This window comes from Tamandua tetradactyla, chromosome 3, assembly GCF_023851605.1.
Source record: "Tamandua tetradactyla isolate mTamTet1 chromosome 3, mTamTet1.pri, whole genome shotgun sequence".
NCBI classification, from domain to species: Eukaryota; Metazoa; Chordata; class Mammalia; order Pilosa; family Myrmecophagidae; genus Tamandua; species Tamandua tetradactyla.
In genome coordinates, this window is record NC_135329.1 from 110923314 (window position 1) to 110941790 (window position 18477).

The 18477-nt window shown below is 35.1% G+C and overlaps 1 protein-coding gene and 1 pseudogene across 1 annotated transcript in view; both read right to left on the bottom strand.

Annotated features, from left to right (window-relative positions):
* The window catches only part of LRP1B (LDL receptor related protein 1B), a 1945542-nt gene that overhangs the window by 1022263 nt on the left and 904802 nt on the right, over positions 1 to 18477 (bottom strand). The gene's annotated exons all lie outside the window — the stretch shown is intronic.
* Positions 17717 to 18256, bottom strand: LOC143676782 (trafficking protein particle complex subunit 6B-like; annotated as a pseudogene).

Sequence of the window (18477 nt, forward strand, 5' to 3'; positions counted from 1 at the left end):
GACTGCTGCTAAAATTATGCACATTTTACATACTAAAAAACTGAAGTATATAACTTACTTAAGGTCACGTGGCTACTAAATGAAAAGAACTGGAGTCAAACTCATACAGCTTATAGTAGCTGAGAAAGTATATTGAGGACAGATTGCACAGGGCACTGAACATCAGGATGAGAAACTTATTCTTAATTTGGTGTACAATGGGAAGCCAAACTAATTTTACAAATAGACTATAAAGTGACGAAACTGTGCTTTAGGAAGATCAAATTAGAAATAACATATAGGATACTATATTGGTAAATAGAATATAATGGAAAAGATAAATTTGACATTTGTTTTTAATTGGCCATTTTTGTTTTTACTTTTTAAGTGCTGTGGTATAATTCATGTGAGATAGGAATTCTAATTTACCTATTGCCTTCCAGTTGGTGTTCTGGAATGAGGTTAAGAAGGAATTTGGTGGAAGGAAAAGTTATGCATTTCTGTGTGGGTTGATACAGTGCAGAAAGGAAGAGTGGTTCTATGTGGCAATATTCTTATTGGGGGCAGAGGACATTAGGAGAAATGTAGCCCCCCCCAAAATCCTCAGGGATTTAGGAGCATGCCAGATTCAACATGTGTAAGTAAAGAAGGATATGTGTATGTGTGTGTGTGTGTATTTTAATCACAAAGAATGTGACCCCAAATTATGAAAAGCTTGTGGACATAGGCACGGAATATCTGAATTATTGAATAAAGAAATGCTAACTTGCCTTCTCAGAAAGTAGAAACCGAGGACCTAAAGTAGGTGGTGCTGAAATCTTAATTAGAGATGGGTGAAAGCAGTGAAGTAGAAGCTCTAAATTGTGGTGATAGTTGTATTATAGACAATGAAGGAAATGGAATCAAGGATTAGTGGATATTTTATATTTGAGTAATGGGGAGAATGATCATGTCATTAAATGAAACAATAAGGAAAAAAAATGGAATCAGTTCTAAGAACAGACGATGAGTTCAGTGTTGGCACATCAGTCCAGCAGCTAAAACTGTGTTATGTAATCTTTCTTGTCTTTGGCCTTATAAAAACTCATTGAGGCAAACTATTTACCAAACTGAAAACAGTACAGAGCTAAAAGCAATTTTGCTATTTTGCTATTTAAGTCTCACTAATGAAATACTAGCACCTTCATTTAAAGGATAGATAGTTCAATTTGGAACATGATATTAACAAATAATGTTAATTATTTGTTAACAGATAGGCAGAGCTAACTCCACCTTGGAAACACTAGAGAGAGGGCAGTAAATGTATCGCAGGAAGAAGAATATTATGCCACACACGTACACACACACACATGCACACACACAGATGATTCTCCTTTTGCAAATCAGCATCTCTCAAAAGAAGTTTCCCCACCAGACCAAGGAAATATTTCCCCTATTATCTGAAGCTAGTAAATTGAAGATATTACTTGGCATATTTGAAGTGTTTAATAAATTCAGTAAATGAATGAAACATGGGGAAGCATTTGAATATAGACTCTCCAATGCTTGCTTAAAGATGCTATCCTAAATTTGCAAATTTAAAGCTGATAATATATAAGGAAAATAAATAATATATTGGGATTTTAATCAGGAATAAATGATGAAATAAATTTAATTGATGACCACTGAAGCCCCATATTAGTAAATCTCAAAACATCAGAATATAATTCATTAAAATTTTAGGTTATTGATTGGGTGTTAGAACTAGCAGACAGTCCAGACTTAGTTGATTCACATCAGTTACTGAGAGGTGAGAAATGGCTATTTTAGAATTGCCTTGTCATGTTTCTAGACATAGTCAGTAGAAATAAAAACACATTTTTTTTATAAAAACACATTTTCCCCATTCAAACAATACCCTCCCTATATAATTGGTAACGTTTGAGCTTAAAATGTAATAGATACAGTATTACATTAAAATGTAATAGATACAGTCCCATTGGAAAATTGCCTCTAAATAACTTCTATTCATAGAATAATTTGTTTGAAAACAGTTCCTTTTCGTGGCTTTAAAATCCACATTTAATTTGGCTCCTGAAAAGAAAGTAATGACATAACATTTGCATATTTATTTACTTATGCAAAAATATTTATTGAGCATTGCTAGCTTCTGCCAGGCACTGCTCTATTTTCTAGAGATACAACAAATAAACTAACAAAATTCTTGTTTTAGGGAGCTTATATTTTAGTAGGGAAGACAGACAATAAACAATTAAACAAATACTATTTAATATTTGGCAGTGAAAAATATGAAGAAATTTAAAACCTTTGTATTAATACGGATGAGGGCTGCTCCTTAAATGGGGTATTCTAATTGAGAATACATTTAAAAGATATAGACAGAAAGATGGCAGAATCAGATAGGCAGAGCTAACTCCACCTTGGAAAAACTAGAGAGAAGGCAGTAAATGCCTGGGACAGCAATTCCATGGTACAAGTCGCCAGAGGACTACTATATTATATAGGGAGGACCTGGTGAAAAATGCAGAGAAGGTATGACTGAGAGAACAGGATGAGTTTATGAATATATTCTATCATGACTGCACCTAGGGCTGGTAGTTAGGCACTGACTGGAGGGGTTATTGCAGGAGCAACATACTTTCATACCCCCACCTCTGTAGCCAGCTGAGGAGTCATCTCTCAGTCCACGGCCTAGAGCTCCCAGGTGGAAACACAGGAACTGGCAGATTTGTTTTATCCACACACAGAAACCTTACTTCTATGTCCAGTACCTAACCCCTAATCCTGAGGCAGGCCACTGTGGGTACGTGGTTTTGGGGGACAATGGGGGGCCTTTCCTTGGGGGAAGAGGGGATGCAAGCAGAGCCAATCTGACAACTGGCTAATAAGACAGACACTCTGGGGCCCACTGCCTCTAACCCCTCTCCACTGAGGCCCACAGAACTCACAGCATGCCAGGGCAGAGAAACAGGGACAAGGGAGTGAGCTGCATTGCAGCACCAGGAGCTCTATCCCCACCCCAGAAGCCTATAGATGTAGGTTGACCAGGATCTTGTGGACCAATGAAAAGCAAGGCATTTCCTGGCTGAGAAATGTGAAACTCTAAGTCCTACTGCCTGGGGTCATACTACTTAGGAGCCTGGGGATCACCAGACTCATCGATTCTCCACCAAGGTGCACACTGCCCAGCCCCCACCCCCGGGACTGGTGGTTTTCAGCATGCACAGAGACCTGTTGCATTGACTGGACTTTTACCTGATCTGGACCCTGCCCAGCTAGCTGCCAAAATTAAGGAGAGACAGGTTTGAGGTGAAGAGTTAGCCCAAGCATGCCATCTGCTTAGAAAACAGAGAAAATGCACTTTGGCAAATTACTTTTCTGCCCAGTCTTCAACAGATTTTCAAATAGACTTGCATCTTCCATAGGAAGCCTCAGCCTTGTTTTGGGTAGAAATCACTGAAAAACTAACTGCCAAAGGAGACCTTCAATGCAAACCCAAGCAAACACAAAATCATAGGTGAGTGAGGAAATCAACTTTCAAAATAATCTTAATAAGATAATCAAATGCCCAGAAACCAACAGAAAATCACAAAGCATGTGCAGATGCAAGACAATATGGCCAAGCCAAATGACAAAATTAAAAAGATGAATGAGACATAGAATTTGAAACAACTAAACAAAGATATACATAAAAATCTCCTAAATAACTTCAATGAGTTGACTAAAGACATAAAAGATATCAAGAAGACACTAGAAGAACATAAAGAAGAATTTGAAAGAATAAATATAAAATAGAGATCTTATGGAAATGAAGGATAGTATAGATCAAGGCAAAAGTAGACTAGAGACACATAATAGCAGATTTGAAGAGACAGAAGAAAGAATAAGCAAACTAGAGGACAGGGCAATTAAAGTTGATTGATAAAAGAACAAATGATGAAAAAGAACAAATGGTGGACAAATTTGAAGTGGATCTCAGGGAAATGATGGGCAATGTGAAGTGCACAAATATAAGAATCTTTGGTGACCCAGAAGGAGAAGAGAAGAGTAATGGGCTAGGGAGATTATTTGAGGAGATAATTGGGGAAAACTTCCCAATCCTTATTTAAAAATATAAATATGAAAAGAAAAGGAGCCCAACAAACTCCAAATAGAATAAATCCAAATAGAACCATTCAAAGACATTTATTAATCAGTCTGTCAAATGCTGAAGAGAAGGAGAAAGTCCTGAAAGCAGAAAGAGAAAATCTACCACATACAAAAGGAGCCACATAAGATTAAGTGCTAACTACTCAAGAGCCCCAAGGAGGTTAGAAGGCAATGGTATGACATACTTAAGATTATGAAAGAGAAAAGTTGCCAGCCAAGAATTCTTCATGTGGCAAAGTTGTTCTTCAAAAGTGAGGGACAGTTAAAAAACACTTGCTGAGAGAATTTGTTAGCAAGACACCTGCTTTGCAAGAAATATTAAAGAACATTCGATTGACTGAAAAAAAGAGGCAGGAGAAAGAGGTCTAGAGGAGGGCACAGAATTGAAGCGTATTAGTAAAGGTAATTTAAAGGATTAAAAAAGAGAGAGGAAAAAGTAGATCTGACTAATAAAAACCTAAGAATAAGATGGTTTATTCAAGAACTGCCTTTACAGTAATAACTTTCAATGTTAACAGATTAAACTCCTCAATTAAAAGACAGATTGGAAGAATGGATTAAAAAATTTGATCCATCTACAAGCTGTTTACAAGAGACTCATCTTAGACCCCAAGTTACAAATAGATTGAAACAGAAAGGATGGTGTTTTCATTTGCTAATGCTACTGCAATGCAATACATCAGAAATAGAATGGCTGTTATAAAGGGGATTTATTCAGCTACTAATGCACAGCTCTTCAGAGGAAAGGCAGCTGGCTTTCTTTGTCACATGGGAAGGCACATAGTGACGTCCATTGGCCCTCCCTCCTGGCTTTTGGGTTCAAATGGCTTTCCCTGGGGCATGTATTTTCTGCATGTCTAAATGTCTGGGTCTGAGCTGCTAAGCTCTCTTCTGAACTCTCTCTTTTAAGCCTGCAGCTATTGAAATTAAATGAAACTCATTGTGGAAGGCACTAAGCTGACTGCATATGTAATCAGCCATATATGAACTTCACATGCTGACAATTTAAGTTCACAGCTACAGAAAAACTGAGCACAATCACTTGGCCAAGTTTACACCTGATCCTAACTATTTCAGATGGAAAAAATATACCACTCAAGTTGTTACCAAAAGAAAACAGGATCAGGCCTGATATACTAATATCAGGCAAAGTGGCATTTAAATGAAAGATGTCATAGGAGACAAGGAAGGACATTATATATTATTAAAGGGGATAATTCATCAAGAAAAAATAACAATCATGAATGTTTATGTACTCAAAAGAGCTCCAAAGTATATGAGGCAAATAGTGGCAAATCTGAAGGGAGCAATAGATGGTTCCATAATAATGGAGGGACACTTCAATATACCACTCTCTTCTATAGATAGAACCAGGCAGAAGATCAATAAGGAAATAAAGAACCCAAACAATGTGGTACAGATAGACCTAACAGACATATATAGATTATGGCACCTCAAAATAGCAGGATGTACATTCTTCTCTGATCACAATGGAATGAAACTGGAAATCATTTCTAAAGAACAAGAACTTTCACAAATATGTGAAAGTTAAATAACGCATTCTTATACAATCTGTGGATCAAAGAAGAAACTGCAAGAGAAACTGTTAAATATCTGGAGAGGAATGAAAACGAATATACAACATATCAAAACTTATAGGATGCAGCAAAGGCAGTGCTGAGAGGGAAATTTATAGCTCTAAAGACCTATATTAAATAGGAAGAAAGAGGTAAAGCCAAACACCTAACTGAAGACTGAAGAAACTAGAAAAAGAACAGCAAACTAGCTGTAAAGCAAGTAGAAGAAAAGAAAAAATAAAACAAAGATTGAAACAGAAATAAATGAACTAGAAAATAAAAGAACAACAGAGAATCAATAAAGCAAAAAGTTAGGTCTTTGAGAAGATCAACAAGTTTCACAAACCTTTAGATAGACTGAAAAAGTCACAAAGAAAGATGCAAATGAACACAATCAGAAATGAGGGGGGTCAGTACCATAAACCCCAAATAAATACATAAATAAATAAAAAATAAGAACTAACAAACTAGACAACTTAGATGAGATGGGCAATTTCTTAGAGACAAAGGAACAACCTATGCTGATTCAAGAAGAAATATAAGACCTCAACAAGTCATTCACAAGGAAAGTCACTCAAATCAGTCATTGAGAACTTTTATACAAAGAAAAGTCCAGGACCACATGGCTTTACAGGGGAATTTTACCAAACATTTCAAAAATACCATTCCTGCTCAAACTCTTTAAAAAAATTTAGGAAAAAGGAACACTACCTAACTCATTTTTGAAGCTAACTTCACTATAATACCAAAACATGATAAAGCTGCTACAAGAAAGGAAAACTACAGGCCTATTTCCCTAATGAGTATAGATGCAAAAATTCTCAACAAAATACTCGCAAACTGGGTCCAATAGGACAATAAAAGAATTGCTTTTATTGTCCTATTGGGGTCTATTCCAGGCATACAAGGGTGGTTCAACACAAGAAAATCAACCAGTGTAATACAATATGTTACCAAACTGAAACGGAAAATCACATGATCATCTCAATTGACACTGTAAAAGTATTTGACAAAATTCAGAATCTTTTTCTAATAAAAACTCTTCAAAAGTAGGATCAAAGGAAACTTCCTCAATATGATAAAGAGAATAAATAAAAAACGCACATCCAGCATCCTACTTATTGGAAATGAGACAAGGATGCCCATAGTCACTACTATTATTTAAGATTGTGCTAGAAGTTCTAGCTAGAGCAATTGGGCAAGAACAAGAAATAAAAGCAATCAGATCAGAAAAGAAGTAAAATTCACATTATTCGCAGATGGCATGATACTGTATTTAGAAAATTCTGAGAAATCAATGGCAAAGTAACCTGAGCTAATAAACAAATTCATCAAAGTGGGGGGGATACAAGATTTATGTGCCACATCAGTAATGTTTCTATAAACTGATTATGACCTATCTGAAAAGGCAATTAAGAAAAAATTCCATTCACAATAGCAATTAAAAGAATCAAGTATCTAGGAATAAACTTAACCAAGGATCTAAAGGACCTATACACAGAACACTATAAAACATTGCTAAAAGATATCAAAGTAGATTTAAATAGGTAGAAATCATTCCATGTTCATGGAAAGGAAGGCTAAATATTGTTAAATGTCAATTTTACCCAAACTGATCTAAGATTAAATGCAATAGCAATGAAAATACCAAGAATCTAATTTGCAGCTTTGGAAAATCTAATTATCAAATTTATTTGGAAGGGAAAACACCCCTAAGAACCAAAAACATCCTAAAAGAGAAGAATGAAGTGGGAAGATTTATACTTCATGACTATAAAGCTTTTTATAAAAACACAGTGGTCAAAAGAGCATAGTGTTGACACAAAGATAGATACATTGTTCAATGGAATAGAATTGAGAGTTTGGAAATAGATCTGTAGATCAATGGTCAACTGATTTTTTACAAAGCCCCAAAATTCATTGAACTAGGACAGAATAATCTCTTCAACAAATGGGGCTGGGAGAACTGGATATCCATATACAAAGGAATGAAAGAGGATCCTTACCTCACACACTCTACAGAATTTAAGTCAAAATAGATCAGAGAGTTTCCTCCTAAGATCAGGAACAAGACAAGGATGTCCATTATCACCACTATTATTCAACATCGTGTTGGAGGTTCTAGCCAGAGCAATTAGACAAGAAAAAGAAATACAAGGCATCAAAATTGGAAAGGAAGAAGTAAAACTATCATTGTTTGCAGACGATATGTTACTATACGTCAAAAACCCGGAAAAATCCACAACAAAACTACTAGAACTAATAAATGAGTACAGCAAAGTAGCAGGGTACAAGATCAACATTCAAAAATCTGTAGCATTTCTATACACTAGTAATGAACAAGCTGAGGGGGAAATCAAGAAACGAATCCCATTTACAATTGCAACTAAAAGAATAAAATACCTAGGAATAAATTTAACTAAAGAGACAAAAAACCTATACAAAGAAAACTACAAAAAACTGTTAAAAGAAATCACAGAAGACCTAAATAGATGGAAGGGCATACCGTGTTCATGGATTGAAAGACTAAATATAGTTAAGATGTCAATCCTACCTAAATTGATTTACAGATTCAATGCAATACCAATCAAAATCCCAACATCTTATTTTTCAGAAATAGAAAAACCAACAAGCAAATTTATCTGGAAGGGCAGGGTGCCCTGAATTGCTAAAAGTATCTTGAGGAAAAAGAACGAAGCTGGAGGTCTCACGCTGCCGGACTTTAAGGCATATTATGAAGCCACAGTGGTCAAAACAGCATGGCATTGGCATAAAGATAGATATATCGACCAATGGAATCGAATAGAGTGCTCAGATATAGACCCTCTCATCTATGGACATTTGATCTTTGATAAGGCAGTCAAGCCAACTCACCTGGGACAGAACAGTCTCTTCAATAAATGGTGCCTAGAGAACTGGATATCCATATGCAAAAGAATGAAAGAAGACCCGTATCTCACACCCTATATAAAAGTTAACTCAAAATGGATCAAAGATCTAAACATTAGGTCTAAGACCATAAAACAGTTAAAGGAAAATGTAGGGAGATATCTTATGAAACTTACAATTGGAGGCGGTTTTAAGGACCTTAAACCTAAAGCAAGAGCACTGAAGAAGGAAATAAATAAATGGGAGCTCCTCAAAATTAAACACTTTTGTGCATCAAAGAACTTCATCAAGAAAGTAGAAAGACAGCCTGCACAATGGGAGACAATATTTGGAAACGACATATCAGATAAAGGTCTAGTATCCAGAATTTATAAAGAGATTGTCCAACTCAACAACAAAAAGACAGCCAACCCAATTACAAAATGGGAAAAAGACTTGAACAGACATCTCTCAGAAGAGGAAATACAAATGGTCAAAAGGCACATGAAGAGATGCTCAATGTCCCTGGCCATTAGAGAAATGCAAATCAAAACCACAATGAGATATCATCTCACACCCACCAGAATGGCCATTATCAACAAAACAGAAAATGACAAGTGCTGGAGAGGATGCGGAGAAAGAGGCACACTTATCCACTGTTGGTGGGAATGTCAAATGGTGCAACCACTGTGGAAGGCAGTTTGGCGGTTCCTCAAAAAACTGAATATAGAATTACCATACGACCCAGCAATAGCCTTGCTAGGTATCTACTCAAAGGACTTAAGGGCAAAGACACAAACGGACATTTGCACACCAATGTTTATAGCAGCGTTATTTACAATTGCAAAGAGATGGAAACAGCCAAAATGTCCATCAACAGACGAGTGGCTAAACAAACTGTGGTATATACATACGATGGAATATTATCCAGCTTTAAGACAGAATAAACTTATGAAGCATGTAATAACATGGATGGACCTAGAGAACATTATGCTGAGTGAGTCTAGCCAAAAACTAAAGGACAAATACTGTATGGTCCCACTGATGTGAACCGACATTCAAGAATAAACTTGAAATATGTCATTGGTAACAGAGACCAGCAGGAGTTAGAAACAGGGTAAGACAATGGGTAATTGGAGCTGAAGGGATACAGATTGTACAACAGGACTAGATACAAAAACTCAAAAATGGACAGCACAATAATACCGAATTATAAAGTAATCATGTTAAAACACTGAATGAAGCTGCATCTGAGCTATAGGTTTTTTTTTGTCTGTCTGTTTGTTTGTTTGTGTCTTCTTTTTTACTATTATTATTTTTTTTATTTTTTCTCTATATTAACATTCTATATCTTTTTCTGTTGTTTTGCTAGTTCTTTTCTTAAATCGATGCAAATGTACTAAGAAATGATGATCATGCATCTATGTGATGATGTTAAGAATTATTGATTGCATATGTAGAATGGAATGATTTCTAAATGTTGTGTTAATTTCTTTTTTTCTTTAATTAATAAAAAAAAATACAAAAAAAAAAATAGATCAGAGACCTAAATATAAAAGTCAGTACCATAGGGCAGGCCACGGTGGCTCAGCGGCAAGAACGCTTGCCTGCCATGCCAGAGGACCCGGGTTTGATTCCTGGTGCCTGCCCATGTGAAAAAAAAAAAAAAAAAAAAGTCAGTACCATAAAACTCCTAGAAGAAAATATAGGGAAACATCTTCAAGACATAGTGAGAGGAGGTAAGCTCTTAGACCTACATCCAAAGCACAAGCAACAAAAGAAAAAACAGAGAAATGGGAACTCCTCAAGGTTGACTACTTCTAAGCTTCAAAGACCCTTGTCACAAAGGTGAGGCAGCCACCAAGTCAATGGGAGAAAATTTTTGGAAACCAGGTATCTGATAAGGGTTTGATATCCAGTTTATATAAAGAAATCCTACAACTAACAACAAAAGGACAAACAACCCAATCATAAAATGGGCAAAACTGTGATAGACATCTTTCCAGTGAGGCAATACAAATGGCTAAAAAGCATATGAAAAAAAGTTCATCTTCATTAGCTATTAGGAGAATGCAAATCAAAACCACAATGAGATATCATCTCACACCTATAAGAATAGTCGCTATTATGTAAACAGAAAACTACAAATAGTGGAGAGGATGTGGAAAAACTGGAACATTTATTCACTTCTGATGGGAATGTAAATTGGTACAGCTGCTGTAGAAGACAGTTTGGCAATTCCTTAGAAGACTAAATATTGAGTTTCCCTATGACTTGGCAAATTTGCTACTCAGTGTACACCCAAAAGATCTGAAAACAGTGACATGAACTGACATTTGCACTCCACTGTTCATATTTGCATTATTTATAATTGTCAAAAGATGAAAATAATCCAAATGTTTATCAACTGACAAGTAAATAAACAAAATGTGGTATATACATACAGTGGAATATTATGCAGCATTAAGAATATTACAAATATAAATAAGTTATTGCATGGACTACTTCAAATGAATGACACTTGTACAAACAGTTAATAATAAGGTGGTATATGGAAAAAATTACTTATTGCATTCTACGGACTATATTTAATAGGAATATCTTACTAGTACCACACCAATACTAGGGGTAAATAATTGGAGGGGGATAAGGGATATGGGTTGTTTGGGGTTTTCTCTTTGGTGTGGGTATGTCTTTCTGTTATTTTTCTCTTTGGAGCAATGAAAATTGATTGTATATTTTGGATAGAATATATGGTATGTGAATAGATCACAACAAAATCTTCAGATTCAAAAAATAAATAATTAAATAACCAAAAAGATTAAAGTACTGGAGGAGATGTAGAGAGAGAGAAGTATACCTATTCATCTTTTGTTGCTCAAATGTGGCCTTTCTCTCTCTAAGCCAAACTCCGCAAATAAATTCATTACCATCCCTTCTACATGGGACATGACTTTCAGGAGTACGTCTCCTTGGCAACATGGGCCATGATTCTCAGCAACGAACCTGGCCCTGGCATCATGAGATTGACAATGCTGAATTGACTAAAAAAAAGGAAAAGAAATGTGACAATATCAGGTTCCAGTGGATAAGTAACTTCCAATAGAGTCAAGAGGTCATTCTGTAGGTTACTCTTCTGTAAGCTTCAGCCAGATATTGCAAATTGCTATGGTATGCCAAGCCCCAACCAACAGTATTCCCGGAAACCCTAAGGAATACCCAAGACTCTATCTGAAACTCCATAAAAGTTTTACTTAGTAAGTTTATTTTTCAAAAATTTCAAACCTCCAGATTGTTCCTATGCCAGATAAGCCCTGAAACTCAGAGGTAGCAGTCTCTCCAAGAATATCCACCAGTTGCATTTCCCTATCCCATAATGTCAAAACTCCTTTTCAACATGAAAAAGTTAGAATGGTCATTGCCCAAATATCCCTGAAGATTGAGAGAATGATCAGATGAGAAGGAGAAGTTGCAATAGAAAAGTTTGATTTAACATATGATTATGATTACTGAATCACATGGATTTTTCTTTTTAGTTTCTAGTTTATTAGAATAGCCAGAAGGAAACATCTGAAATTGTTAAACTATAATCCATACAATACTTTGAAATTTGCTCTATAACTACTTGTCAAACTGTACTTTGAAAGTTATCACTTTTCTGTATATTTCACAATAAAAAAAGTTCTAAAAATAGTTATAGATAAATGGTTTGTGAGAAAGAGTGGAGTCAAAGATGACTGCAATGTCTTGGCCTGAGCAATTAGCTCAATGGTAGTGACATTTACCAAGATGGACAACACTGGGGAGAAAACATTATTAGAAGAACAATCAAGAAGTCAGCCTGGGACAAGTAAAAGTAGTTTGGGATGTCTATTAAATATCCAAAAGGAGATATTGAGTACGCAGTGGGATCTTTGAGTCTGGATTTCAACAGAGATGTCAGGGCTAGTGATAAAAATTTCAGTTTCTAGATGTATTTAGGGTCATGGGAGAGGTTTTATTTTTAAAGTTGTGACACGGAATGAGAACACCTAGGAAATCAATAAAGAAAGAGAAGAAATGACTTCCAAAGGACTGGATGCTGAATCATGCCAAAAATGTTGACAAAATGAAGCTAATGCAAGAAAGTAAATTGAGAAAGAATGGCCGGCCATTAAGGAAAGAGGAAAACTCTAAGAATGTGATGCTTCAAAATAAAAACATATGTTAAGGAGGAGGAAATAATCACTGTGTACTAAAGACCAATAATTGACTTATTAGGCAATTGGAGATCACTGGTGACCTTGATAAGAGAGGTTTTAGTGTGTGATAATAGAAGACAGAAGTGGATTCAAGAGAGAATGGGAGGTAAAGACATGAAAGGGACAACACTCAGTCTTTAAATAAAGGGAACACTCGTCTGCCAAGCGGGAGACTTGAGTTCAATTTCCGGCCCATGCCCTTGCCAAACAAACAAGCAAACAAACAAACAAAAAATCAAAACAAACAAAAATTCAGCAAATGGTGCACTAATAAGGGAATGCTCACATGGAAAAAGAATGAAATGTGACCCCGGTCAAAATAAATGGAACAGACACACGAGTGTTAACTGGAGAGAGATATGAGTTTTTGTTGTTTCATTTTTATAGCGTGTTTGAATACTGATGGAAATTATCCAGGAGAGAAGAAAATATTAATTATTCAGGGAAGGAAAGGGGCAATTGTATGAAGGAAATCTCTGAACAAGTGAGAACAGAATGCAATGGTGCAATTTTGCACCAAGGATTAGCCTTAGATATGAACAAATATGGTTTGCTCTTCGATTAAAAGAAGAGGAAAGCAGAGTAATTAGTTCTAGACTCAAATATACTGAAAGATTTAATGGAGCTGGATGTGAGAAGGTTCTCTTTTGATTGTCTCTATTTCCTCAGGGAATTATGAAGCAAGATTATTTCCTTAGAATAAAGAGAAGGGAAAGAGGTACATGAAAATGCATTATGTGGAGCTGTGAAGATGGAAAGGTCATTTAATCTATTTCACTGCTTTCTGGCAGGGCTGCCAAATGATGTAAATATACAATCTATTTTAAGAGCACAATATTTTGCTTTATTATTAAAAAGACAAATTGGGTCCAAGAAAGCAATGGTGATGATTTACTAAACTTTTAACTACTTTACCAGATTTATTCTTTTCAATTTGACAATATGTTGTTCTAAACATCCAACAAATATTAAATAAAATTTTTCTAATAACTTTGTCAGAATTGTCTTTCTTTGAAGGCAGAGATGGCAGTTGTGTTAGTCCTTATGCTAAGAACCCTCTTTAAGAATGCAATCAAGGGCAGACCATGGTGGCTCAGCAGGCAAGAATGCTTGCTTGCCATGCCAGCCAGAGGTTCCAGGTTCGGTTCCTGGTGCCTGTCCATAAAAAAAAAAATGCAATCAATACAACAGATTTTCCTCTCTGGAATAAAATGGCTCTAGACAGCTTGACTTCAGGGGTGGATTGCCCAAGTAGCATTTTTTATGATGGTTATCACCCCTAATTCTTTCAATCCCTATTGATTACAATTAATGCAAGAGATATCTTGAATATTTTCTGATTTTTTGTTATTATAAGAAAAGTCAAAATATTCAGGCTGCTTAGATTTAAAACTTTCTTTATGAGAATTTCAATAGCAATATATTTCTTTCTTTTCCAAACAAAGCAACAGAAAAGTTATATACATATGTAGAGCCTTGTCTCGTATATTTATCTACTCGTAATTTCTATGAATTTGGATATGCCTCATTTCTTTTGTTTTTCATTAGATTTGCCCAATCTTTCCATAAGAAAGGAAAGAGAGCTAATTGCATTATATGACATCATACATTGTACATCTAAGATTTAATTGATAACTATTCCTCAAATATTAAATACACAATAGGCATTATGTACCTATTTTTTTTACTTGTAAAAGCAGAGTGTTTTGATTTGTCAAATCTAAGGTCCATAAATGTGGCTGTGCGATTCTAAATATACAAACAAAGAAGTTCTCAGCTAGATTGCAGTAAGATGCAAGTAGTAAAGAAAATGGAAGGCATGCATTCTTTCCATATCTGGTATTTCTTAGGCTATAGACAAATGAAAAATGACATGACATATAAGACAACATAATAATTTTCTCTGTTATCAGTTTTACAATTTTGCTGCAGACAAAAAAGGTTACAGATGTCAAGAAAGGTACTAACCTGTGGAGGTGATATGCCCATCAGCCAAAAAAAAAAAACAAGGATGTAGAATACTTATGAGAAGGTTTACATCACAACACTGACTGGCATACTCCTTAACAATGCTTGAATATAAAAAAAAGTGTGTTTTAATTTGGGTAATGGAAATTCCATCAGATATCCTTATCCTGTCCTGCCATGTCATCTGCCTTCAAACTTAGTGTTGAGCCATATGAATGGCTCATACATAGAAAATGTAAGAAAAATATTTTCTTACAGCAGCATCATAAATGCTGCTGCTACAAACACTGGTGTGCAAGTGTCCTTTTGTGTACTTGCCCTCAGTTTCTAAGCAATTCTATACTTAGCTTTCTGAGGAACTACCAACTTGCCTTCCAGAGCAGTTGCAACATTTCCACCAACAGTGGCTAAGTGTGCCTTTTTCTCTAAATCCTCTCCAGCCCTTGTTGTTTTCTGTTTTTATTTTTGTGTGTTTGTTTGATAATGGTCATTCTAGTGGGTGTGAGATGATATCTCATTGTGGTTTTGATTTGCATTTCCCTAATAGAAGCTGTCTATCTTTTCATATGCCTTTTAGCCATTTGCATTTCCTCTCCTGAAAATTGTCTGTCCCTGTTATTGCCCATTTTTCAGTAGGGTTGTTTTTGTTGCTGAGTTGTAAAATCTCTTTATATATTCTGGATATTAAATGCTTATCTGATATATGGTTTCCAAATATTGTCTCCCATTGCATAGGCTGCCTTTTTACTTTCCTGACAACATTCTTTGATGCACAACAGTGTTTAATTTTGAGGAGATTCCATTTATCTATTCTTTTTCAGTGCTCGTGCTTTGAGGGTAAGGTCTAGGAAACTACTTCCTATCATAAGGCTTATAAGTTTTTCCCTACATTGTCTTCTAAAAGTGTTATGGTTTTATCTTTAATGTCTAGGTCTTTGATCCATTTTGAGTTAATTTTTGGTAGGGTGTAAGTATGGATCCGCTTTCGTTCTTTTGCATGATATCCAATTCGCCAAACACTATTTATTGAAGAGGCTGCTCTCTCTCAGTTAAGTTTGCTTAACTGCTTTCTCAAAGATCAGTTGTCCATAGGTAAGAGGGTCTATTTCAGAACACTCAATTCAATTCCATGGGTCAGTATGTCTGTCTTTAAGTCAGTACCATGCTGCTTTGACCACTGTAGCTTGGTAATAGGCTTTAAAGTCAGGTAGTGTGAGACCTGCCATTCCAAATAAATTTGGTTGTTGATTTTTCTATTTCTGCAAAGTAAGTTGTTGGGATTTTATTGGTATTGCATTGAATCTACAAATCAATTTGTATAGAATTGACATCTTAACAATAATTAGTCTTCCAATTCATGAACATGGTAGGCTCTTCCATTCATTTAGATCTTCCATGATTTTTTAGCAATTTCATATAATTTTCTGAGTGCAGGTATTTTGTATCCTTAGTTAAATTTATTCCTAAATACTTGATTCTTTTGGTTGCTGTTGTAAATGGAATGTTTTTCTTGATTTCTCCTCAGATTGTTCATTACTAGTGAATAGAAACACTACTGATTTTTGTGTGTTCATGCACCCTGCCACTTTACTGCACTCATTTATTAGCTCTTATAGCTTTCCTGTTTGTTTTCTTTTGTGGGGGGCTTTTCAACATACAAGTACTAATTGCTCTGGCTAGAACTTCCAGCACAATGTTGAATAACAACGATGACATTGAATATCCTTGTCTTGTTCCTGATTTAGGGGGAAAGTTTTCAGTTTCCACATTGGGTATGATGTTAGCTGTGGATTTTTCATATATTCCTGTTATCATGTTGAGGAAGTTCCCTTCTACTCCTATCCTTTGAAGTGTTTTCCTCAGGAAAGGATACTGAATTTCATTAAATGCCTTTTCTGCATCAATTGAGATGATCATGTGGCTTTTCCATTTTGACTTATTGATATGGTATATTAATCATTCATTAATTGATTTTATATTTATTTATAAATATATATATAATACATATGTTGATTTTATATATATTATATATATATTATATTTATTTTAATAAATCATTAATTGATTTTCTTATGTTGAATCAGCTGTGCATACCTGAAATGAATCCCACTTGGTAATGTGTTTAATTCCTATAATGTGCTACTGGGGATTTGATTTGCAAATTTTTTTTGAGGATTTTTGCATCTATATCCATTAAAGAGATTGGTCTGTAATTTTCATACATATATAGATGAAATATACATTATATTTCACTTTATTACGTTAAAGGAACACTCGGGAATTGAAATCTATTAAGTGAAATTAAGTTTTTGAGTAATTTAACCAGTCAGATATATAGTGTAATAATATGTTTGTGTGTGTGTGTGTGTGTGTGTGTGTGTGTGTGTGTGTGTATATATATATATATATATATGAAATCCTTATACAGGTTTAAAAATTCTCAATATAAATAAGTCAAAAGGAACATAGCAAAAACAAAGTTTCATTTAATTTGCTGCAATATTTGCTTTCTTTGATTAAAACAAACTGATACTTCATCATTTGTTAATTCTTACAGAAATGATTCTGATTCATGCATACATTTATTTATGTTAACTCAACAGATCCTGTTCTCCATCTGTGGTTAAATGAATACATATCACTCCAACTAAATAACAATGTTTAAAATAAAGGTCCTATGTCTTGGTGTCTGGTTCTTGGAAAAAAGGTTTTCATTATAAATAAGATCAGTAAAGTATATGTAATAGCAGAATGTGTCATTACCTGCTTTAACTTGGTCTTTACTAAATTGATTTTAAAAAAAAAGACAAAAAACCTTACTCCTGCTTAAAAGTGCATCTTTCATCATAAAATGTAGCAAATAGCTTATAGTAATACAAACTTCCAACAATGAAATAAATTATTGCTACTTGAAATACTTTATATGTGAATAATTTATCTCTTTACACTGTTAATGTCTTGAATTTCAATGTGTTCTACAGCTCCTGTACCATCAAATTTGCAGGCAGGCATAGGAGACAACACTTCAGCTGTTACAATACTTTTTATCACCAAGTTTGATAAACCACCTCTGATTAAGCCACATGTAAATACTGAATACTTAGATGCATGTTCTAAATATTGTTTTTATGCAGACATCTGAGTAAGGAGATGAAACTTGTTGTCTTGAAATACATAGATGTCTTGATGATTTGTCCTTAGATTGTTCATTTGCTTCTTGAATACTGTAGTCCAAAAGTCTTTATAAATGCATCTAACTCATCCTTGAATCTAATGTGGTAGAGTCTTTTGTAAATCTGGAAGAAAATTTTCAAATTCATACTGCTCACCTTTCTAGCAATCCTTGTTCCACCTGAAACCCCATGTTTTCCAGCTTAGTAATACATTGCCCATTTTCCACCTTCCCTTCCATAGACTTGTATACACAGACACCATCTCATTATGGAGAAGCAAAAACAATGCCTTATTCACCATTTCTTCCTTATTCTTCAAATCTCCAAGTTTTTGATCCTTTTTGGATCAAGTTGCTGTCTGGGTTCACCACAGAGCAAACTGTCCTGCACCACTGCACTGTCTGGCTGTGGCTCTATCTTTCATTGCTAGGATACTAAGGAATTCACACACCTTCAAAAGGGTGGGTGCAGGGTTGAAACCTGTGCTAGGGTGAGCCCACCCCTGGGCCACATGAGCATCTG